The sequence below is a fragment of the Alosa sapidissima genome, chromosome 5 (genome assembly GCF_018492685.1).
Source record: "Alosa sapidissima isolate fAloSap1 chromosome 5, fAloSap1.pri, whole genome shotgun sequence".
Taxonomy (NCBI): Eukaryota; Metazoa; Chordata; class Actinopteri; order Clupeiformes; family Clupeidae; genus Alosa; species Alosa sapidissima.
In genome coordinates this window covers 17,161,847-17,187,112 of record NC_055961.1, presented here as the reverse complement: position 1 = coordinate 17,187,112, position 25,266 = coordinate 17,161,847, and the positions used below count along the sequence as shown (strand labels likewise).

General features: G+C 43.0%; 1 long non-coding RNA gene across 4 annotated transcripts in view; it reads left to right on the top strand.

Annotated features, from left to right (window-relative positions):
• The window catches only part of LOC121709311, a 54,885-nt gene that overhangs the window by 28,381 nt on the left and 1,238 nt on the right, over nucleotides 1-25,266 (top strand). For 3 of the 4 annotated variants that reach the window (XR_006031902.1, XR_006031905.1, XR_006031903.1), the window contains 2 exons: nucleotides 7,914-8,087; nucleotides 12,583-14,307. This is a non-coding gene — a long non-coding RNA (uncharacterized LOC121709311). Of the gene's footprint in view, nucleotides 1-7,913; nucleotides 8,088-12,582; nucleotides 14,308-21,844; nucleotides 21,914-22,283; nucleotides 22,401-25,266 lie in introns of those variants that run through there. The other variant, XR_006031904.1, reaches the window with a different exon arrangement.

The window sequence follows — 25,266 nt, the reverse complement described above, 5'->3', positions numbered from 1 at the left end:
GCCTGCTTTCAGCGCGATTCATTATTAGGCAGAGCTAAGCTGGGGGAGCTAAGCTAAGCATAGTATGCTAGTCCTGACTCTGACTACCATAAAACCGAGTCCCAAATAGACGCCTGTCTCTGGTGTGGCTACAGGTTTGGGTTAAAGGAAAATTCCGGTATTTAGCACTTTGAGTCCCTTTTCTGGTTTGTTTTGAATGAACTAGAGTGGTGGACACTTTTCTGACTCGTTTTGAATCGCCTTTGACTACTTCAGAGTGGCTGCAACAGGCATGCACAAGCATGTCCTAAAACAACCCTAAACGTTCGTTTTCAAAACTGTGCAACTCACCGAGTGGTTAGTGGTGTTCGTTGATGTTCCAAAACAAGTAGCATAGCGAAATACAGTTTCTGTCGTATTTTATTTGGCATTTTGTAAAATCCCATTGATTTCTGTTGGAAGACTCATTGCACGTTGATATTACTGCGCCACCGTCTATGCTTCAGGCTCAAATATTGAGCGGAAGTTTATACGCGGTTGTGAGGTGTCTGAAAAAATTGTTCCACAATAGCAAATAAGACGGCTGGAAATCATACATTGCGCCGATATATTTGATTTTAATAATCAACGAACACCACTAAACACTCGATGAGTTGCACAGTTTTGAAAACGAACGTTAAGGGTTGTGCAATGTGCATGCCTGTTGCAGCCACTCTGAAGCAGTAAAGGCGATTCAAAACGAGTCAGAAAAGTCGAGACAGGACCAATCGTCAAAATGTCGGTGTCCACCACTCTAGTTCATCCAAAACAAACCAGAAAAGGGACTCAAAGTGCTAAATACCGGAATTTTCCTGTAAAGGCTGGTCTCCAATAGAGGCCTGGTCTGTTTTTTAGTTTCGGGTTGTATTTAATCATCTAAAACCCGTCAGATCGTCTGTTTAAAGCCCAATTCACACCAAAGATTTGCAAAGACACGAAACCGTTGCAGAAAGGAGTTGCAGCGGTGTGAATTAGATGTTGCGCGTTGTTGCAAGCCGTCGCAAAGCATTCACCATGTCTAGTCACAGTTGCAAGGTTTTAGAATGTTTCATCAAGTTGCTGGTTTATAGAATGTTGCAGCTCATCTTGTCGCGAATCTTTGGTGTGAATTGGGCTTAAGTCAGTATGGTGTAGACTGCGCACGCTAAACGTTATGATTAGATGCCGTTAAAAGACTGTGGTGGGGAAAAGCTAGAGTTCCAAATTGTATAACTTTTTTCCATACGACTTCGTCATCGTTCAATTCATCCCTTTTGTTTAAAATTTGTGGATAGGCCGATGGTAAGCTTGTTTTTATGCTGGCAACAAAACAAAAGGGTTCGCAAACGTTATTCTTCATTCGAAATGTAAGCTGACTGTTGTCAAATTTGCCAAATAAAATACGGGAGAAACGATATGGTTTATGCTCTCTCATGCTGTTTCATTTGTGCTGAAAAGGAGGGAGAATGAAACATTACGCACGTTCCACTTTTACGTAAATAATTCCTGAACAGCCCCAGCTGTGGCGCAACTGGCTGGGGCACCTGCACTGTATGCCGGCGACCCGGGTTAGATTCCCGCCCCGTGGTCCCACCCTGACTCTCTCTCCCACTCGCTTCCTGTCATTCTCTACTGTCCTGTCACATTAAAGGCATAAAAAGCCCAAAAATATACTTTGAAAAATAAAATAAAAATAATTCCTGAACAGTTTTGGTCAGGGCTGATAATGCAACTGTATTTGACAAAGGACCGATATAGGCTAGGTTGCTAGTGACAAAATATGAGCTTTCAGTGTGATGTGATCTCTTTGTAAATTACGTTCGATTAAAACGTGTTTCATCTCTTCTGGCTATCCCCGTTATTTGGATCTTATCTCACTCAATGAACAACATCTCAACACTAAATGAATGATGATCTGGAATTGTCATTAGATAGCCTAGTCATATGGGTAGACATTCAGTGTGTTTGAAATAACTAATTCGATAATATTTTCCATCTTTGCAGAGGAAAAGTTTTGTGTAAAGGGAATTAAAGGCCTGTCTCATATAGACGCCTGTCTCTAATACTAGCCGGTGCAATTTGGCGATTTGGAAAAATAAAAGCCTGGGTTATTATTTGAAGAATTTGGACAGGCAACTTAAAGCAGACCCATGGGGGCAGTGAGGAGTTACTTTCAGTTTCAGTTTTGATGCCCCAATGGGTCTGCTTGAAGCTGCCTGTCCATAACTTGGCCTATGTTGTCCCAAATTGTCTCATTCTTTTTCCAATGGGCTGCATTTGGTGAGCTTATACAACAGGGCTATGGGTCAATTTACACTGACCTTACACTTTAAGTCCCGCCCTCCATACAAATGAATGGCCGAGGCTAGGCTAGTAAATCCGGCCAATTCATAGTCAACACCATATTGAACATAGGGGCTCGGATCCAGCGCCAGTCGACTCTGACCATGCGCCAAGTTTCAAAGCTGGAAGTGACGCATGGACCAACGTCGATTTTTATTGGATATTCTGTAAAAAGTCGTCCTTCAGTTCAGAGGGTGGCGATACCTTGCTTGCCATGTAACAACAAGAAGAAAAAGTTGCTCGGGAATGCGCGTGGAGTGGTGGAGTCCGAGTGGAGACGCCCTGAAGAGCAACTTAATTTCATTGGTTAACAGCGGCTCTAACGAATAGTGGTCTGCCTGCCGTCCTGCTGCTGCAAGACTTGTCTATAGGGCTGTCACTTTTTATTCGATATTCGAATATGCATTCAGACATGACGTGAAATATCCATAGTCGAACTATAAATAAACTATTCGGTTTTTACTAGTGCCATGTGTAGCGCAGTTTTATGATTAGCCTACTTTGTTTTTTTTCTATTGTTTGCCATCTCATCCAGTAGTGGGTGCTCTAAACGTATTGTAGTGTTGGCCCATGACCAAATCAAGCCAATAATAGCCAGTAGCCATAATAATGACTGGAGCCAGAGCCCTCAATAGCCACCCTGTTTCGAAAATGGATGATAACGCACAGAACAGCCAACCTGAGCAGACAACACGCAAATTCTATGTGTAGTTCTTCATTTGACTGACAGTAGACAAAGACAAGACGTCCCCAACTCATCTAAATGTGATGTCTGGAAATACTTTGGGTTCTACACCGTAGATGGGAAAGTAACCATTAAAGATAATGTAATTTGCCGACTCTGCAAAAAACAGTTTACTTACGCATCCACGACATCCAATCTTCGCGCTCACCTGTCGAGTTAGGAGTTACCATCCAAATGAGGCAGCGGAGTCAAAGGCACAGTAGACGGCCAGAGCATCGCCAGGCGTCCAACATATGATTGCACACTTTCCGTAAATCCTCACATTTTGTGCGGGGTCTGCTATTTACTTAGGCTGCGCAAAGCACAGGTATATATTTGGGGCAGGCTTGTATTCGAGGCAAACCTTTATTTCTTACATTGCGCGTTTTATTGTGAGACATGCGTTTCGTTTGGAGCGGCATACCAGGCTATCAAAACCAGACGATTTTCGGTTTGGTTTGGGATTTAATTTACTTTTGGACTGTTTTATTATATAGCTAAATCTTGAGACTGATGGGCACTTAAATCTAGGGGGTATTTGATGGTTCAGTGTAAAGTTTCATGTAGTTGAAAAAGTGTCAGAATTTCTAGCTGTTTATTGCGAGACAAGGCAGCCGCTTTCACTCATTAATTGAACGTGTGCTGTGCTCTAATGGAAACCTTATTGTGTAGCCAAGTAGCCTAAATTGAGTTATTTTTTAATTATGCATGGTTTACTTTTTATTCAGTTCCGCTGGAATGCCTTGCGGCAACAATTGTGTTTAAATGTAGTAGCCTGCTGCTCCAGCCTCTGGCAAGCTCAGAAGGGGGCGGCTAGTGATGGGTAGCTTGAGAGCAACGTGTTGGAGACCCATGTTGTATAATGAGACAAGGGCTTTATGTCGCTGTTGTGTAATTTATTGTCTTTAATCTTATTTAGGCTATTTTTGTCGGGACAAACAACAACGGAACAAGATCAATACAATTTTCTTTATTTGTCATATCATATGATGCATAAATAACCATAATATACACATCTTCTCATAGGCTCCTCAAGAAATATGCACTGAATAATGTTTGGCTGTAGCCGCCGGATAGGTACCCACCCACCAACATGTACGCGCATGAGAGCTCATGCCCAACACGGATTTTCGTGCATGGAGCTGGTTCCAAATGCTCCATGCAGCACCATACTTGAAAATGTCATATGCTAGCATGCCGAAGCTAATCTGCACGCTCTTGACCCCCTGGTTTTAACTATACATGATATTTTACCTAACAATATTTGCATTTTTTATGCACTGGTAATCCTTTGGAATTGCATTTCTAGTTATAATTTATCATTACTGATAAATGATCATTCGGTTTCCATAATAAAGAACATACAGCAAGACTTTATTCGCCAGTGTGTTGTGATAGCCATGATGGAAGCCCCTCTCAGAGACAGAGTGTGAGGCCTCTGTCTCTGGACGCACAAACAGTGTGCACAAGACTCACTAACAACACTAAAGGCCTGTCATGGTGGATAATGAGAGAATGGTGTTTGAAACATGCCTGTCAGAAAGCTGAAGAGAGTGTGTTACGTGTGTGTGTGTGTGTGCGTGCGCATGTGTGTTTTCTGTGTCAGACTGTTTCTGCGTCAGTGACCTTGCCTTGCCCTGTCCTCTCCTTTTTGTCCTAGTTATGAACGGAAGTTGTGGGGCCCCGCCCTATTGCGAAAGACTGTTGGAGTGTGTAAAAAAGTTGTGTAATGCTGCTTGGAGTGGTGTGTAGCATGTGCGTCAGCGAATCCTCTCTACACACCCAGAAGTACACACACACACACACACACACACTGCCATCCTCGTCCCGCTTTTTGTGTGTGTGTGTGTGTGTGTACCCTAGGCATCTACAATATTTCTTCATGTGAATAGACATGGGTGTGGGGTGCATTGTATTTGTATTTGGATTAAGAGAGTTTGTATCTTCAACCGTTTGCAACAGGCCGCCTGTTCTATGTGTACAAGGCTCTGGCTCTGTCTATGGGAAGCAAAGTGGTCAATTTGAGCCATACACTGTATACACTTTTTTCTGGAGCTCAGAAGGGAGGAATGTAATTCTACAGGCTTTTGAGCACAATTATCAATAACCTTTTGCCAGAACTGTGGAATGCACCTTTACTAATCTTGCCTGGAAGCTGCATTGCAAAATCATTGAATATTAAGCATTGAATTAGCCTGACGAGCCAGACTCGCATTAAAATGTAGGGTCTGGGGACTCACCATTGCCTGTGCTCAGTCCGAGGGGCGGGATAATCGGTTGTCTTTCAAATTCCCTCTGCATGCAATAGGACAGCGCTACAACTCCCATGCGTTTTCCCACCAGCGGAGCTAGTTGGCTAGTTCAAACTTTTGCTAACTTAAAAAAAGCTTAACTCGTGTCAAGCTGTTCGCCAACAGCAACATCCATCTTCTTTGTTTTCAAGTAGCAGGGAATTCAAGCCGAACCGTCGCAAGCCAACGGAGAGTTGCTAGACTAGCCCGGGCAGCAAATTACATTTGCAAATTACACTAGCTGCCGCTAGGGTGCGTCTAGATTTCTAGGCTAGCATTGAATATTATCTACTGTATACTGGCTATGTTTTAGGACAGGTTTGGGGATTATCATGAGACAGCTAGGCTGGGTTCTCACTGCGACCTCAATGGGCCGCATGTTGTGCTTTCTGCTCCGCATTCTAACTGCCAGAGTAAACAAAGTGTGTTGAAGTGGTGTTGAATCACGCTGCCACTCCCGCACCTGTCAAGCGGCCATCACTGTCGCAAGCCTAATTGTTATCTCCACTTACACAGGGGTATGCGTATTCATGCACAATGAAATCTGAAGCATCCTCTGACACACACAACACACACACACACACACATATATAGCCCACAAACATAGATGGGTGAACATTCTTCACCATATTGGGCAACATTTGATTGACTCATCCTTTCTGTATGTGTGATATGAATGGGCTGAGTGAGATGTTTTGAGTGATGCATTCTCATGCTGTGACTGGGCTGTTTAAGTCAGTGTGACTGTGTGTGTGTTTGTGTGTGTGTGTGTATGTGTGACATGCAGGTGCAACTCCCACTAACCGTTGCCCTCACACATCAGAGTTCTAATGGGGGCCCATCCTCCTCTCTGCCTCAGGCTCCACTGGTCCGCACCTTCTCTCACTCGCTCTCTATTTCTCTCCCTCTCTCTCTCTCTTTTTACACTCCCCAGGTCTGCTGGCCTCCTCCTACACTCCTGTCCTCGTCCTATATTTCTCCCTCTCTCCTTCTCTGTCTTCGATATTAAACCTCTCATCACCAGGCTTCCTGACCACAGTGATGGGTGAGCCTCATGCTCATCACTGAAGTTCGTCTTCTGTCGGCCACCACCACAGTACTTGTGGCCTGCCGTTCTTCTGTCCTCAGCTGATCCAAATCAATCTGGGTTCAAGAGGGGCCACTCGACCTAAACGGCTCTGCTGTCCGTAACGGAAGCCTTAAAGGAAGCAAGGGCGACCGCACAGTCATCAGTACTCATTCTGCTTGACTTATTGGCTCCCTTTGACACGGTTAATCACTGCATCCTTCTCTCTATACTCTCAAACATGGGAATCTCCGATTCTACTCTCTCCTGGTTTGAATCCTACCTCACAGGACGGTCGTTTAACGTATTATGGCTTGGACAGCTGTCTGCACCTCACTATCTCACCACAGGGATCCCCCAGGGCTCAGTGCTGGGCCCCCTTCTCTTTGCTATCTACACCACCTCTTTGGGACAGATTATCCATTCTATCTGTCCTTCCCACCTGATGACCCCTCGGTCTCAGCACGGATCTCTGATTGCCTCTCAGACATATCTACATGGATGAAGGCACACCACCTCCAGCTAAACCTCTCAAAAACCAAACTGCTGGTCCTCCCAGCTAAACCTACTATACATCATCATATCAACATCAAAATTGACTCCCTGTCTGTTACACCTACCAGGACTGCAGTCATGCTCGACAACCAACTAACCTTCTCCAATCGTGTTGCCTCGGTCACCCAGTCATGCCGTTTCGCACTCTACAACATACGGAAAATCAGGACTTACCTGACTCAATACGCTACCCAACTTCTGGTACAGGCCATAGTCATCTCACGACTTGACTACTGTAACGCCCTCCTGACAGGTCTCCCAGCCTGCGCAGTGAGACCCCATTCAGATGATCTAGAATGCGGCGGCCCGCCTGGTCTACAACCAACCCAAAAGGGTACATATTACCCCGCTGCTCATCCAGCTACACTGGCTACCTATGGCTGTTTGCATCAAATTTAAGTCTCTAAAATGCTTGTCTACAAAGTAGTCTTCAGTTCTGCTCCCACCAACTTGAATGCCCTCATACAGGCATATGCTACCTCCCAACCATTGCGCTCCTCAGACAAATGATGTCTAGCTCTTCCACCGGTACGCTCAGGCAAATCCAAACTTTTCTCATCTGTTATTCTTCGTTGGTGGAACACGCTACCAGTTCCTACTAGTACAGTAGACCCTGCTTTTCAGAGAATATCTCCTCTCGTAGTACTACGTATAACTAATTCTAATTCTAGCACTAATTCTAGCACTTATCACCTGACTAGAACGGACACTTAACTGTCTGAAAACAGCACTCACTGATGCACTTTCCTTATTGTACTCTATCTTTTAAATTGTTTAAAATGGCTCTAGAATTGTTGGGAGAATTGTTTTAAAAGGCTTTAAACTGTTTACCATGTTGTAAGTCCCTTTGACTAAAAAGCGTCAGCCAAATGTAATGTAATGTTTTCACCACCCCCTGGTGCTTTTTCTTTTTCTCTTTTTCTCTCTCTCCTACAAGATCTTCCATATTGCCTCTCTGACATGCCTGCATATGACCAAGGACTTCCCTTGGCCCCTCTACCCAGGCCGTATGACCATCAATTCAACCCCCCAACCCATGCTCCTACGGGGGTCACTGGAGGGGCATCTGTAGGCCATAATGGCGAACGTCCGGATGGGGGTCTGTATGTGGGTGAGTGTTACTGTGTCATTGTGTCTAACCGATCTCACCATAACACTTAACAGTCTCCACTAAGTAAGCCCATCGAAAGGCCGGGAAATAACCTGTCAGCATTTGGTTAGGTCTCCCGCCTTGTGGTTTCACACTTAACACTCAGACGCACAATTGATGTTTCTTTTGTGTGTGTGTGTGTGTGTGTGTGTGTGTGTGTGTGTGTGTGTGTGTGTGTGTGTGTGTGTGTGTGTGTGTGTGTGTTGAATTCACATTCAACACAAGGGCATGACTATAAATGCACATGCAACACACACACACACACACACACACACACACACACACACACACACACACACACACACACACACACACACAACTTCACACATTTCAACTTTTCAAAGGCTGAGTGGAGTTGTTGTGTACAGACAGCAGGTTCCATTCAGAGTCATCGAGGCCAAAGGTGAACCCACCATTCAAGTGATGAATAGTTGGACCAGGCTTTTACCTGCCATTTCAAGTTAAATTGGGTGGAACCTGTTGTTAGTCTTGTCAGGCAACTTTGCAGCTTTCTTCAGTTTTAGTGCATGCTGCTCCCAAAGTTTTCACAAGTTTATTTTTAAGATATATGTCTAGTACAGTATGTTTGTTCAGGCCTTAGTATGTTTGTTTGCTAGAAGTACATTTATGTTCGCATGTAACAGACACTTTTATCCAAAGCATCTTACACATGTCAATTATATTACAAGGGCCATTCTCTCCAGAGCAACTCGGAGCGACTTTTCAGGCTACTACTCCCCCAGCTCCTTATCCACTACGCCACAACCACCCAGACGTAGTGCTTCTCGCCGCTTGCTGAGGACCTTGCCTTACATTTACATCCATCTATTCCTTTATGGTACAGTGGTTCTCAAACTGGGGGTTGGGACCCCCAGGTGGGTCGCCAAAAATATTGGAGGGGTCGCAAAATGATTTGCATTTGGATTAAAGACATTTTTGTAAAAGTTTTTAGTCAAAGGCTGCCATTGACATAATGCCTTTGATGTTGACATAGCCTATACCTATGAGAGAAGACATTTTTCTGCCTCTGCTTCCAATGCCCATCTCACAACATTTCAAAACCAAATTCAGCCGGTTAGAGAGAACGGGGGGTCGCCAGACAAAAACCCATGAGGCTGGTGGAGTTGGCCCCGCCCTCTACCAGTTGAGTCACTGGCATGCGTGCTGCAACACCTATGCAGAAGCTTCAGAGAAATACAGCGTGCCTCAGACACGCACGCACACACACACACACACACACACACACACACACACACACACCACACACATACTACCACTGCTGACAAATTCATTTTCTATATATAAATATACAAATTCACACACACACACACACACACACACATACCACACACACACACATACCACATATACTGTCACCACATCCATATTCATTTCCTTAATATATCAAACTTCTGTGGCCTGTACGATAGCAAAGCAGAAATGGATTTGCGACCATGGTCACATTTCTCACATCTTTCTCTATGTTTCTGGTAAGCTACTGACACATTCGGGGCCCTCGTTCTGATAAAGTCTGAAATGCAACACTTGACATACAAAAGACATTTTCTGAGAATGGTGTCTCAGCTTGTTCGAGCACCCATGCACCTCCCGTTCTTGACAAACATGACCTTTCACAACTCCCCAACTGAAGCATCTGAGTAGTTTGTGTGTGTGTGTGTGCGTGCGTGCGTTTGTGCGTGTCTGTCTGTGTCTGTGTGTGTGAGTGTTTGTGTGTGCGCGTGTGTGTGTGCGTGAGTGTGTGTGTGTGTGTGTGTGTGTGTGTGTGTGTGTGTGTGTGTGTGTGTGTGTGTGTGTGATTGAGTCTAATCTTGTGCCAGTCTAATCTTGACAAACGAACAGTAAACAATCCCATCTGATCATGTAGACCTGTTCTCTTCCTGTTGGTTTTGCGTGTGCTGACCGCTGTGCGTCAGACCTTTATCTGAAATCAAGAAGTTCCCCTGAACAGCATCGACTCAGGCTTTCTGCTAAATCTTTTTCAGTCTAGAGATGTCGCTTCCCACATAGTGTTCTGAGAATATTTTCAGTGGGGGCTCCACCAACACATTCACAAGTACTTTGACTGAAAGTACACAAACATAAAATAAAAATAAATGTTTTTTAAGTGTGCAGCCTGACTATTATTTGCTGTTGATATAAGCAATGACATTAATAGTTTTTTTTTTTTTTTTAAGTTAGCTTGGCTTCTTCATTCACTGGCTGTATTGAACTTAAAGCAATAAATGTCACTTGGTGAGGTATTACTTTTATGAATGAACTAGAAGCCCCTCTCTCCCCACACAGACACACTTATACACAGACATACACACAGACACACAAGCACACTTAGACACACACACACACACACACACACACACACACACACACATACATACACCTATACGAAGACACAAACACACACACACACAGACACACACACACACAAACACACAGTTTTTGATTTTTTTTGTTTGTTTGTTTTGGAGAATGAGAGACCATTTTCTCTCTGGGTGCACACCTGTCCAGGATGGTCAGGTTACAGGTGTGCCCTTGCCAATCTTTGCCAGCCTCGTGGGCAGCTGTGTGCCCTCAATAAGTAGGTACTCCGTTTCCGTTCGTGAACCAACATTTGAACCGGTCGGAGCATTTCAACCAAACAAATCACGGTTCGGAACGTGCCACTTTGGTTTGGAGCTTGATCCAGAAAATAGTTGTTTTTTCCTCCGAACCGGAGTGGGCATGTTATTTTACCTTTCAGAGGGGAGAAGGCTAGCATAAGTTTTCTGTCCATATCAACTGTTGCCATGAGTAAACAAAACTAGTCAACTAGCATTACACTGCAGACGTTGACTAGCATTTTAAACAGCTAATTTCTGCCGTTTTTACGGGGTAACTGTTCATATCGTTCTCCCGTTTATGCATCTCATTAACATTTGTTTTGCATGCAACACCCATTGTTGATGACGCATCCTTGCTTCGGTTCTAAACTGGTGGAAATGTGGGCTGGGCTGGTTCACTAGATAGCACCAAGGTTCAAAAAATTCTGAACGGAACCGGTTCAAGAACAGGTTCGCTGTCAGTGGAAAAACACCCAATAAGGCGGCCTTATGTGGGGCTCAGGTGGGCTGTGGTGTTTCCCAGAATGCTTTGTGACTCCATTTTAACCCTTTTACCTCACCTGACATGTAAGACAACATGAACATGCAGTCCCAAACACAGAAATACAGCGCCACCCTGACTTCTGTTCTCCCACTACTGCTATTCATTTAGCCTGAATTTTGGGGAAGCACTGTGTATGTCCTGGTTTAGTGAAAGTGATGTGTAAACAAGCTTAGTATTATGAACACAAGACAACACACACAAGACTACACGCAGAGTCACTTTTTCTCACGCACATTCACACACAAATACCACATACAAACACAAATACATTTTCATGAAGTGTGTTAATAAAAAGTCTCTTGAAGCAAGGTATGTTTCACTAGTGTGTGTTCACTTGCTGAAGTGGTGTATTGACCTGTTTCTAGAGATCGCTCATTACATCTCACCCTCTGTGGGTAGGTGCTTATCAATAGATTGAACTGACTTTCTCCATTCTGATACTACGTACACACACACACACACACACAAACACAAAAGCAAACGGACAAATACACACAGACAATTTGCTTTGCCCACTGCCCCTCCCATTACTTCAAACACAAGTGGACCTCTTAAACTAACCAAGGAGCAGGTGCTGGGGACAGACATTTCAGCCAGGCTGAACACAAACACACACACACGCATATGCACGCACGCGCACGCACACATGCACACACACACACACACACACACACACACACACACACACACACACACACACACACACAGACATGCATACACACACTCACACACTCACACACTCACAAACAAACACACACACATGCACGCACGCACAAAGACACACACACACACACATGCACACACAAACATGCACACAGAAAAAGAGAGAGGGAGAACCAATGAAAGAAACAGCTGCCTCGGAGATTAAGGCACAATCACTTCATGAGAAAATTGGCGGCTCTGATCAAAGTAACTTGTCTGGAAAAGGAACAGGATGTTCTTATTTAATGACCTGGTCAACCCCCCCCCCAACACAAACACACACACACACACACACACACACACACACACACACACACACACACACACCATTTTGTTCTTTCGGAAGGAAATAAAATTCTAATTCTCTTTTCTCCTTTCCTCTCTCTCTGTATGTATTAACACAAACAGTCTGTTGGTCGTCATACTGTATGTCGTTGTTTCAGTCATGTCAGTATCTCCTGTAGTACAGCCAATCACCTCTCTACTCCTCCCACTTAGTTATGCCAGTTGTACCGTAATATTAAAGTGTGTGTGTGTGTGTGTGTCTGTCTGTCTGTCTCTGTCTATGTCTATGTTTTTGTGTTATTATAAGGCTGCAGTTGGAGAGCTCCTGGCATAATTCAGGGCTGGAACAGAACGGCTGTTGGGGGTGCGGCCTGACGACAGGATCTGTGAGGAGTTTGGGGAGATGCTTCAGCGGGCAGAGAATGCACAGGTGCACACACACACAAAACACACAAAACACAAACACACACACACACACACACACACATACACACACACACTCATACACACACAAATAACACACACACACACACACACACACACACGCTCAAACATTAGCCAATATTTTTATTTTTACTTTTTATTCTCTTCTGGTCACTTTTGATGTTGCATGCATATTACGTCATGCATGTCTGTCTCTCTATCTCTCTTTGTGTGTGTGTGTGTGTGCACGTGTGCGCGCATTGATAGCTACTGTGTTGTACTATAATGGGAACTTTAACCTGAGTGTATGTGAAACTCCATCTCTGTGGAAGATTACTGTTCCTGAGTCACATGAGTCTTGTGTGTGTGTGTGTGTGTGTGTGTGTGTGTGTGTGTGTGTGTGTGTGTGTTAGAGAGAGATATAGAGAACCATCCACAGGGTTGGGCAGGATGATCCGATCCTCCCACAGTCATGTGTTTTCCAGTCCTAGGACATGACATCTATGACACAGTCTTGTAGTTTTATAAATGTATCCTAGTTTTTTAAGTGTTCTATGTTTTTTTATTTACCTAAAAAAATGATAATTTATCCAAAACTCAACAAATTTCATCTCATAAATATTGTAAAAGGTTGAGGAAATGCATAGCAGAGCATAGCAAATGTTTGACAATACTGTGACCAGGAAACACCTGCTCAGGAGAAAATAGTTCATTTGTCAGACTGAGCGGATGTCCTACAGGAAAGGTATCACATGGCGTTGGGCATGTAGGGGGACATACGTGGACATAGTTTCCATTCCTTCTGTGAACAGTGCACTTGTTGTAGCCTTATTAAGAGAACGGGGACGAGAGAGGATGTTGTTACTTCCTGGGGATAATATGACATGGGTGCAAAGGTCAAAACGCGCGCACACACACACGCACACACACGCAGTCTCTTTCTCTCTCTGTATCACTCTGTATCTTGGCATCTTTCTCTGGTTCCCTGTACCAGTCTGTCATACCCCTCTTGCTCTGACTCTTTTTTATTCTCCTTCTCACATTCTCTCCTTCAGATGCTCTCTCTCTCTCTCTCTCTCTCTCTCTCTTTCTCTTTCTCTTTCTCTCTCTCTCTCTCGCTGTCTCTGTCGCTCACACATGGCATTGGTTGCACAGCACTGCCCAGTTAAAAGTGTGGTCCAGTATGTGGGTCGTGGCACCAGCCTCCGTGCAGGTTGGCATGGGCTTACGCGGCTGCTCACAACCACTCACAACCCTGACATCATCACCGAACCTGACGAGTCCTCACATCAAATCTCAGATCTTGTCACCGTGTCGTGTCACACGCACAGCCCATAAAGTGGGGCTGGAGCGGGCTGAGAGATGGACAGCAGTTTATGTCCAGTGAGGACCGGAGTCGAGCCTCTGGAGCTCCAATGGCGTGATCGGGCGTAGAGGGTGGAGAAGTGGGTGCCGAGGTGACCCCCCCGGGGCGAGCAGCGCCAAATGGAGTGTGTGAAATTGTGACAACCCTGTAGTGTGATTTCTTCTTTTTCATCTCATTCATGCTTTGCCTCTCTCTCTCTATCTCTCTCTCTCTCTCTCTCTCTCTCTCTCTCTCTCTCTCTCTCTCTCTGCCTCTCTTATTCTCTTTCATCCACTTGTTCACTCACTCTCTCAGTATTGTTTTCTCTCTCTCTCCCTCCCTCTCACTACTGCTGTCTCACTCACTCACTCACTCACTCAGTCGCTTGCTTGAGGTCTTGATTTTTCATTCATTTTCTCTGGTGCTCTCTCTCTCCCTCTCTCCCTCTCTCCCCCTCTCTCTCTCTCTCTCTCTCTCTCTCTCTCCCTCTCTCTCTCCCTCTCTCTCTGTCTCTCTCTCTCTCTCTCTCCCTCTCCCTCTCTCTCTCTCTCTCTCTCTCTCTCTCTCTCTCTCTCTCTCTCTCTGTCTCTCATGCAGCGCTTGCTTTCTTTCTCTTTTTCTCTTTCTCTCCTTCTCACACACACGCTCTTTCTGTACCTCTCTGTCTCTCTCTCTCTCGCTCTCCCCATCCCCTGCTGGTGGGGAAGTGATGTGTGTGTGTGTGTGTGTGTGTGTGTGTGTGTGTGTGTGTGTGTGTGTGTGTGTCTGTGTGTTTTGTCTCATGTCTGCGCATATATGGACAGCATCTGGCGGCAGCTCCTCGGCTCCACGCGGGATGTATGGCGTTTGCAAGTGCTTCTCTTTATATCTCTGCCACGGCAAGACTTACGGGACTGGCGCTTGCGTCCATCACAAGCACAACTCCATACCGAGTGAGACAGCTGCTCGCTTTGGCTGCTTTTTCCGTCGAAAATGCCATTTTTTGATGCATTTTCAAAGGATGTTACAGTAGTTTGAGATATTGTAATATGGTAAAAATATTGCTATATATTTTTTTTTTCCATCCAATGGATTTCCGTTTTGTCTTGTTTGGAGTTGGAGTTCTGTGGTTTTGGCATTTTGAAGGATTTATAACAATCACGGGATATTGATATTATGATACCAGTACAGTGGGTTAATTGCACTAATTGAAATTATCCAGATTTCTGAGAAAATTGTTTTATAAAAGAGGAATCATTAGAAGTGTGTAATTTTCTGTGTGTGTGTGTGTTGGGGGGTGGGGGGGGGGGGCGTGAGAGTTACTGGGTGTATTTATGGGCATCTGTGCCATTTGGCATCATATGTTGGTGCCAGTCTCCTCTTGCCCTCGGGCAATGGGCATGCCTGTCTCTGCAGCTGCAGGGCATCTCCCTGGCACTTCATTTCTTGGCATCACCTGTTGCTGTGTAGCATGGCGATATGCCATGGACCAATCACTCATTCTCAGATTCGCCCGCTGATTTTTCCTGCTTAGGCAACAAAGCCAGACTTTTCTGCCTTGCTTTCATTTAAAGTAGTGCAAGACATGCAACTCCTTTTATTTGTTTTGGTTTACAGCGGAAGCCATGGAAATGGGGGTGAGGGGGGTAGAGGGGGTAGAAATTTGTTGAAGAGTGATTTGTCAAACAGTGAAGAAATGCTTTGACATTATCTAAGTCTTTAATCAAACCGGTAGACCCTCCTGCTCTTTGAAGTTTTTTTTGTTTGTTTTTTTTTTTTTCTTTTGAAATGTGCCAGCAATGAAGGGGTTAACTGGTCTGTGAATTCTTGATTGCCAACTCCCAGGCAGAAGGCTAGTCCAGCTCTGAGCCATCTGTGCTGGGCTGGGCCGGGCGTGTGTCTGCCTCTCTCCGGCTCGGAGCTCCTCGAGCTGTGGTTAGCCCTGCCCAGTCACGTGACTTCTCTGAAAATCCCCCCTCCCTCTCCGGGCCCCCGTGTTTCCAGTAAACTGTTTGAAAGGAGGGGGGTGACTCAGACTCAGAATAGAACCAGCTTCCCTTCAACCACAGCTTGTTAAAGAATTTGTCAACGTGGACTCCAGGGCGTGCATTTTTTTTTTCTTTCTCTCTCCTTCTCTCTCTCCTTCTCTCTCTCTCTCTCTCCCTCACTCTCTCTCTCCCTCTAACTCTTTTTTTCTTTCTCTGTCTCTCTCATTCGCTTACTCTGTCACTCTCTCTTCTCCCTCCCTCCTGCTCTCTTGTTCTCTTTCTCTCCTCTCTCTGTCTTCTTCCCCCTGTTCTTTTCCCCTTCTCTCGCTCTGTTTTTCTTTTTTGCTCCTTCAGTCTTTCTCTGTTCTGCTGTTGTGTTTTTTTTTTCTTGCGATAGATAGGTTTGATTTTTTTTTTTAACGCCCTCGGCAGTAATTGCATCAGGCACTTTTAATTACTTCACTTCCTGTCCCGTTTTTTGTGTGTGTGCGTGTGTGCGTGTGTGCGTGCGTGCGTGCGTGTGTGTGTGTGTGTGTGTGTGTGTGTGTGTGTTTTGTGTTTGTGTGTGTGTGTGTGTGTGAGAGAGAGAGAGAGAGAGAGAGAGAGAGAGAGAGAGAGAGAGAGAGAGAGAAGGTGCATATTCATATTCGTAGGTATCTGTGTGTGAGTGTGTGCGTGAGAGAGATACATTAATGTGACTGATCCTGATACTTAACAGTCATGTAGAAAATCAGATAAAGTTCATTTCACTCTCTCTTGGACCAGACAGAAAAATTCATTCAGAAAACAAAGAAATTACAGTATGTTAATCATACTTAAGTCTCAAGTTATAACCTCTAGATCACATACTCCCTGCTGTAGGTGAAATTAATTTAGCATCTATTTCTTGAGTAGATGCATATCAAAGTATTACAGAGTTGTTTCCTTCCTTAAATTACTATCATGATCATAGATACTATACTGTATGTACTTGCAAAATCCATGGTCAACATGGTTTTACAGTAAAGTAAATTAAATTCCTGTTCCTTTGAAGGGACTTCCCCGTGAGAATGCCATAAAGTAAATTCAAACATAAGTACGTCGTTATCTTTGTTTCTGCGCATACAAAGAGAGGAATTCTGTTTATATAAGCTGTAATTTACATTTCAGGCAGAGTTCTGAATAGGCACCAGTATATCATTAAATATGTGGTGGGATCACAGAGGTCTCTTCGTTTTTTCTCTCTTTCTTCTGTCCTTTTACGTCAGCCCTCGTCATTGCTTTTGGCAGGAGGATTTGGTTGGGATTCAAACTGTAGACTCAGAACTTGCATTAAATACTGGATTGTTCTGGGTAATTAAAATGAGCCGTCTAAGATAGAGTGCAGGTGTGGGAGGAAATTTGCAAAAAAATTGCAAATAAGAGTCATTAAGCGTGAATGAAACGGAAAGGTAACCTCCCCTCCACAAAAAAATAAATAAAAATAAAGTGCTGAATCACTTTTAAAGTAAGAGCATGACAAAGCACATCAAAGACAGAGTCTCCAAATGTTTTGTTGACACAAAAAGCTGAGACGTCGGAGAGAAGAAAAGCGCCGGCTGATGAGACGCGGGAGACAAACATGTGTGCAGGAAAAGAGCTGAGTAGAGCTGAGCAGGGAGCCAGGGGCTGGAGGCGTCCTCCCATGCTCTTAATGACGGGGAGCCTTGACAAGATCTCCCAACATTTAATTGCTCTTAAACCGCGCCCCGGAGTTGTGGGGTGATGGTGAAGGAAGGGCGGAGGGGGGGGGGGGGTTGTGCAGGAGTGGAGGCGCGGCGCTGTATTGGTGCGGGCCTGGTGCAGGCTGACGATGGCTGTTGCCAAGATGGTAATTTTCCATGAACCGGCGAGAGGAGGGTGTGGCTTGTGCATCTACCAAAACTCCCTCCGGATGATCGGCGCTGTTGTGGCTAAGAATCGCTGTACAAAAAGAAAGAAAGCATATAAAAGCCAAGGAAAAAGGAAGAGGAAAGAAGGAAACACACACACACACACACACACACACACACACACACACACACACACACACACACACACACACAGGCAGCCCTTTCAATTCTGATGTGCTGGTATTGCTTGACATGAACATGAACAGTATGGTCTTAGGCTATCATCTTTACAGAGGAAGTGCCTTTGTGGGCATTGTTTCATGCTGTGGAGGATGGCGTTCATCATGTGTCGGTGGTGGCCTTTCAGGGACAGGATGGGTCAAACGCTTTTCAGTGACTCACTGGCTGGGTTTCCAGTGACACCATGGCACAGAGAGAGAGAGAGAGAGAGAGAGAGAGAGAGAGAGAGAGAGAAAGAGAGAAAGAGAGAAAGACAGAGAAAAATCCCACAACAAAGTCAAAATATGGACAAAAGAAAAAACATAGGAGCCAGAGGAAGGGGGAAGGAAAAATTCTGCTGTACACGGCATTCAACGGTACACAGTCACGCTACACAGAGTCCCACCACCGCCACCTCAACCACCTCCACCACCCACACACAACACACACAAGACCCACACGCCTCAAAACTCAAATCCCCGCCATTCAAGACACAAGTGTCAGAGGAGTGTGTCTTTATGGTGAGCTCTTCATCTGACTGCTGTGAGGATAACAAAATGGCAAATGAGTCTGAAGTCACCATCAGATACTGAGGGCATCGCCCCAAACAGAGTCATCGGATAATGCTGTCTGGCTCGCTGATAGCAGCGGATCAACTTTGCATCAAATAATCAGGTGCTGACACTTGATTTCCTAGTGCCTTGGCCTGGCTGGGACTGGGCTGGATTTGGGCTGGGGCTGGGGCTGTCAGAGCCATCTAATATGTGATTGTGGTCTCATGGATGGCCCAGTGCTGATCATGTTTCAAACTATACACATTCCAATGCACTGAGCTGAGACTGTACCGTTTGTGTGACTCGTGTTGTCCTGGCTGAAATCAAAGAGTAGTGGTGTGTATGTATAAGGAAAGACTTATCCCATTGGGCGGCAAGGGAGTTTCAAATTCAAACTGGGCCAATAAGATGTCTGACCGTTAACCCCCCTCCCCCTCACTCCCACCTTGTGCTCAGTATTACTCATTTGATGACCATTTTAGGTATGAGAAGAGTCAAAAAACCTTCCCTCCATCACAGCTACCATAATCACAAAAGAACCATTCAAACATCTATTGTTTATGTTCAAACAAAACAAAAAAACACATAGTTGATTCATGAAATATCAATCCTGACTTTTTCATAATATTAGATATGCTTATGTTTGTGTAATCTGAGGATTGATGTGATTGAGGAGCTGTGGAAACTCTTATCTTTCTCTTCAGAAAGCTGTTGCTCAGTCAGGACGGGAGAGATTCTGTTGTTTTCTTAGCCTTACTGTAAGAGCTTGAGTGTGAAAAGGTGTTCTGTGATGTGTTTAAATCCAGGAGTTGATTGATGTTATAGTCCACAGTTTGAAATGTAGGTGTTTGTAAATATAATGTTTATTATAATGTTATGTTTATCTAATCACGCATTACCAATGCATAGATATAAAATAGTTGCATTTATTTCATATCAAATAATTTTATGAAGTCTTTTTTTTAGTCTGGTTATTAAAATGCCAAAAAAATGCATTCATAACAACATTGCTTTGTTTCTTGAACTCTGTGTGAGTGAGTGAGTGTGTGTGCATTGAGAACATTTTTTTTTTATCAATCCTGTCCAATAATTTACAAGGTTGTTTTGCTTTGAAAAGCTAATGAACCACTCAAAATAACCAATTAGAATTATACTTCAGTTTCAGATTACAGATTCATTGCAAGAACACTTGCACATGTAAGAGAGTCAGAATTGTACTGTTTCACTGCAGCACAGAAATAACATACAGACACATGCAACATTGAAGCACTACTACTGGAGGAACACATATTACTACAAATTATTTTTAATTAATTTAAATAAAAATCTAACTGTATGCAAAGGCTTTTCCCTCTTACATCCAAGCCTAAAGGCAAGCATTAGTTCAGATGCCTTAAGAAATAACCCCTTACATCAAGTTCCCATAAATTTGCATTGAAGGAAAAAAAAACATACCCTTCTCCCACCTCTTCCCAGAAGAGGTATCTTCAGGAAAATTGCTTGTCATTCTTTTTGAATAAGAGCTTTTTGTTCAGGCAGGAGAAGGGAACATGTTGAGAATCAGAAGATCTCTCTGTGACTCACTGGAATGGCCCAGATGGATGCCCATGTTCTGTTTCCCCTTCCTCTGCCTGCCCAATAATAATGGAATTTAAGTGACATAGAAAGAGCTGCTGTCAGTGATGGTAAGGGTTAAAGTTTTACTGGTGCATTTTTTGGAGGGGGTTGTGGTGGTGGGGTGGGGGGGATTTACCTATTCACACATAGGGCAATGTGGTGAACAGGACAGTAAGAATGAGAGACAATGCATGGTTGATTGAATCACTGAGAGAAAAGTAAAACTCATGTTTTAAGAGGTGTTGCATATAGGGATATAGACAAGGGCTGTGCTGTGAAATCTTAAACTGGAAACTTTTCTCACAAAATGCTAAACATATGGACTGTAGACATGTGTAAATAGTTTAAAGGGTTAAATCTGAAGTATTAATTGCATGTCTTGAGCCAGCTGTGTCTCGGGTAATTTGGGTTTGTTTCAGTTCAGTTGCTTCTGTTTACACAGCCTCAGAAGGAAATATGAACAAGACTGCAAATATATGAATATGACACAAATGTAAAAGTCCTACAGTTGTGAAAGATTTAACATGGGGCGCAATTGTGTGCCTGTGCACATTTTTTATAATCTGAAGTTAGGATCATCTGGATTGAAATCTGTTTTTGATCTTGGAAATCTGACTCTGACTGAGTGATTTTATTTGCCCTCCCAGACGTTTAAAAGTGAATATGTAAAATCGAATTAGAAACAAATTTGTAGCATCTAAGTAATTAGTCTGTACAATGTACTGACTTTAATTATAGATGGTTTGCACACATAAAAACTATGGTTAATTGAAAATTATAGCCTAAACTGACTCAGTGTTCTTTAACAAGTATTATGTTTGATATAGATTCTACATGGTGAATTGTGCTGCTGTTTGTCCTAAATCTGTACAACCCTCTGGGTCTGAAATAAAGGCTTGATTCATGCACCAATAAATATTGTTACACACTACTCATTTTATATGATGAACTTTTTTGTTTAAATAAATCCTGAACGATTTAAAGATGTTGACAAAGCAGTCTTGCATAAATGGTTATTTAAAATATTAACCTCTGCTCAAAGTCATCCTTGTGAATTTATTCGTTAGGAAAGATATTAAAAACTTGTTTTACAGTGGTCTTGGAGTGTCTATCAGACCTAACGAACTAATATATTTATGTGTTTAAATGACATGAAAAAGTCAAGCATTTCAATGGAGAGGGGGAGTGGTATCGTATCGGTGCAAAAAATGACTCAACCAGTGTTTTAAAATCACCAATTTTGTCTGATGTCAAAACAATCTCCTGAACTATTATATGCTATTATTTTTTTATTTATTCCTAAAACATAGATTTAGCTGTTTATCTGATATGCCCTTAATTGCATACTGTTAGAATTCACAACCAAAACAGGGATCTTTCATTTGCATTGACAAATGCTTATCTAAAATAAAATAATTTTTAATTTAACCTACAAAATGTTTTCCTTTCCATTTTGTATCTTTTCAGAGGTTGGTTGTAAAATTGTGTGTGTTCAAGCAGGCATATAAATTATATTTTGAACACTGACTCTCTTAAGAGGATGAATTATTAACAGGTCATTAACTACAATTTTGGCCATTGTTCTCATTTACAGGACTTTGCCACCGGAATAGTCAGCTGTCCAGAAAACAGTACAGTCTCTGGAATTCTAGCCTATGCTTCTGTAAGTTTCTGAAGTAATATAATCTGTATTGTACCACCTGTAGTTGTCTCCAATAATTGTAGTGACTCCAACATAAAATCTTTGTCTATATAATGATTTCCTATTGCCCTAGAATTTTCTTTACAGTAAGCTTTAAATGAAAAGATCTGTCATCTATATTTTTCTGGCATATGAGTGATGGCAAAGGTCATTTTATTTGGTTTTTCCTTTACTGGGGGAAACTAAAAAACTTAAATTATACCCCTCTGAAAAACTGAATAACCACAAGAAATGTAAATTCTATATTAATTCTATATATAAATGTTTATTAATAAATAAATAATGATATTAATGTCAAAATGCATTACATAAATGTCTTATTTGCTTGTAGATTCCAAATACACTATTTGACCTGGCAGGGATAATATGTTGACATTATCTTGTACCTTTTCGGACTTCCTGGGGCGATTCTTTGATTGGGAAATCTATTGTGAAAAGGCACACTCAGGTGAGGATGTTGGTTTTATGATTTTTACTATAAAGCGATATTCATCTCATCAACAATTATTTCTTTATATGTATACTTGTTGAATAATGTTGTTGAAGTGCTGAAATGTTTGAATGCATTTGAAGTATTAATGCATTTCTTATAAGCTGTTTTGAATAAATTTGGCTGGGCTTTCCTTTCAAATATGCATTTTCTTAATGTACATAAGACAAACTGTACAGTCAGCTTCAATTTGTCTGTCCAGTTGGTCTTTAAAAGATTATGCTGGTGATGTTCCATTACCCAACCCTTATAAGGAAGCCATTTTGTGTGTACTTCCCTACTATCGTCCTCCATTTTGTTGCATAAGCTGCTGAACAGCTCAAAGAATACTCCCCTGGGCATTCCAGAATGTAGCCAACGAGGTTGAAACTTGAGACAGTGGATTGAAAATATTGCTGAGAGATTAACAGTTTCACGATGGGGTGCCCCTGTGTAGAGAAAGGGGGAAAATGTTTTAAATATGAAGATCCAAATGCCTCTTTGCCCCCTTTGCAAAAGAGATGTCCAGCTGTGTTGCCTAAATATGGGTAAAAAAATATGTATGCCAACACATTTTCATTGCCCATCTTTCATTAACTTCCCCTTTTTTTAGTTTACATTACTTGTCATGTACAGCAGTTTCTTTATTGATCTTTTCAATGGGGAAAGTTTCGGATTACTCCATCACCTGTGGGACAAGCAGGTCTCAGTCTTACTAATGTACTTGTGTAGGGTCACTGCTACGGCGTTTCTCTGGAATGTCATGCTAACTCATGGAGTGATTCATATCTGAAGATGCACAGGCACACAGAGTGAGGGCAGTGGATTATTATTACTCACTTTATATTATTAGTCGTTAGATTTTGTCTCATAACTGGCAAGCACATGCATTCAAAGACACAAGTGCTCAGACACACAAACACAGAGAAAGAGAGAGAGAGACGCACGCACGCACCCATCTTTGATTAGTTGCTGCTGTGTCAGAGAGACAAATAATGTACACTGGGCCTTGAATGGCCTGAATAAGCCCAGTTTATAAAGTGCACTTGCCAGCTAGGGCATTGAAGTGTTTGGCGTTTGCGTGGGGGGCTTGAAACAACAGAAGAGCGGGAGAATGCGCTAGAAAGAGCAGGTGAACTGAGCCTCGCTGGCCATGGCTGTGCACACACACAATGAGAAGCCTGCTGGCCTTTGATCACGTATGCCCGCTGCGTGGGCGTGAATCCCCTGTAGATCATGTCTCAGTGCCTCAGTGACCATGATTCACCTGCAGATCAGGTGTGCAGAGACACACGATACCTGCCAGCTCAGAGTGACACACTGTTTGTGTCATCTGTGTGTGTGTGTGTGTGTGTGTGTGTGTTGTTTCTTAATCACAATGCTTGACCTTCCTCCGAACATAATTGCTCATTGTCATTGTGAAGGTGACATTCTGTTTAGCTATGCTGCTTGTAAAAAATATTGGCTGTGTCTTACTCACTGTCTCCGACCTGATAACAACAAAGGCAAATGAGCTGGTTTCCATCAGTCCAATCATGTGGTGCTTGTGGTGACCGAGACCCAGGGCACCGCCTATAAGCTTTCAACCTTAAAACACTCCAAAACTGCCTGTTAAGCACATGTATTACTTTTCACTCCCTTCACAAATCTCTTTTTTTATCTACCTCACCTGAAGATTGTTATACACAAACAGAAGGAGAGGTAGACCATAAGTAACGGACGGCATCCCGGCACAGGAGGCGCGTTTAGAGAAGAGAGATGCTGTGTATGGTTGACCATAAAGACGCCCGTCTGGACCCCTGACACAGACGTCTCTGTTCTCCCTCTCTGTCCTCTCACTAATGCCTCAGTTCAGCTGGAAGACTGGAAAGAACATGCTCAAATGGGTTACTGTAGAGCAGTCTTGATGACTACCTATCATCAAGTTGAAGGCATGTTGAAATATTCCCTTAATTACTCATAGTTGCTAAAACTGAAAACATGAAAAACCTATCCTTAAAGTCATGAAGCTATACTTAGATAACTTACAGATTCTGTGAAAATATTTACATGAGCTCTAATAGAGACACAAATATTTTTTTCATATAATGACTGTAAAACTAAGGACGTCTTAGTGTATTAGTCAAATATTGTGCTGCATGCTTTATAGTCTGTGTGCCTGATGCTTTGTATGTGTGTGCAGTGCTTTAAAATGGCCTACATTAACATCACCTTTTAAATGCCATGTGCTAGATAAGGTACCCTCTTTAAAACAGCTCACATCTCTCTCTCTCTCTCTCTCCCCCTGTATCAATCACTCCTTTTTTCTTTACTGATGAAGCTTCAGTGCTGTTAAAGTTGTAAACGGTGATGTCAGCCTAAAGGTTTTTTTCCACTGTCTTCTTCCACCTTGGAGCAGTGTTTGTAGGCAACTAATGTGTTTGTGTAATCATATGACTACATACTGTGAATGATCATGTGCAAACCTGTGTGCAGTGTCTGTTGGTCAGTTGGTCAGTGTCTGTTGGTCAGTTTTCCATTTACATTTAGTCATTTAGCTGACGCTTTTACCCAAAGTGACTTTGTACGCTCAAGGTACAGTAAAGGTGCAGTGCCACTTGGATATTGTTAGTGCAGCAGTAAGTTTGACCAGTAGCCAGAACAAAGGCCTGATATCCTTACCTTGATTTCCCTTTTCTCTGGAGGAAATATGCCACAAAAGCACAATGGTGTTTTTCACAAAAACCCGACTCTGTCATATCCGAATGTTTTAACTGAAAATGAAAAAAAAATAAAAAATCACAGACAGACAACATGATGATTTCACTTCCACAATCTACCAATGCAGACAAAAACAGGAATGCCC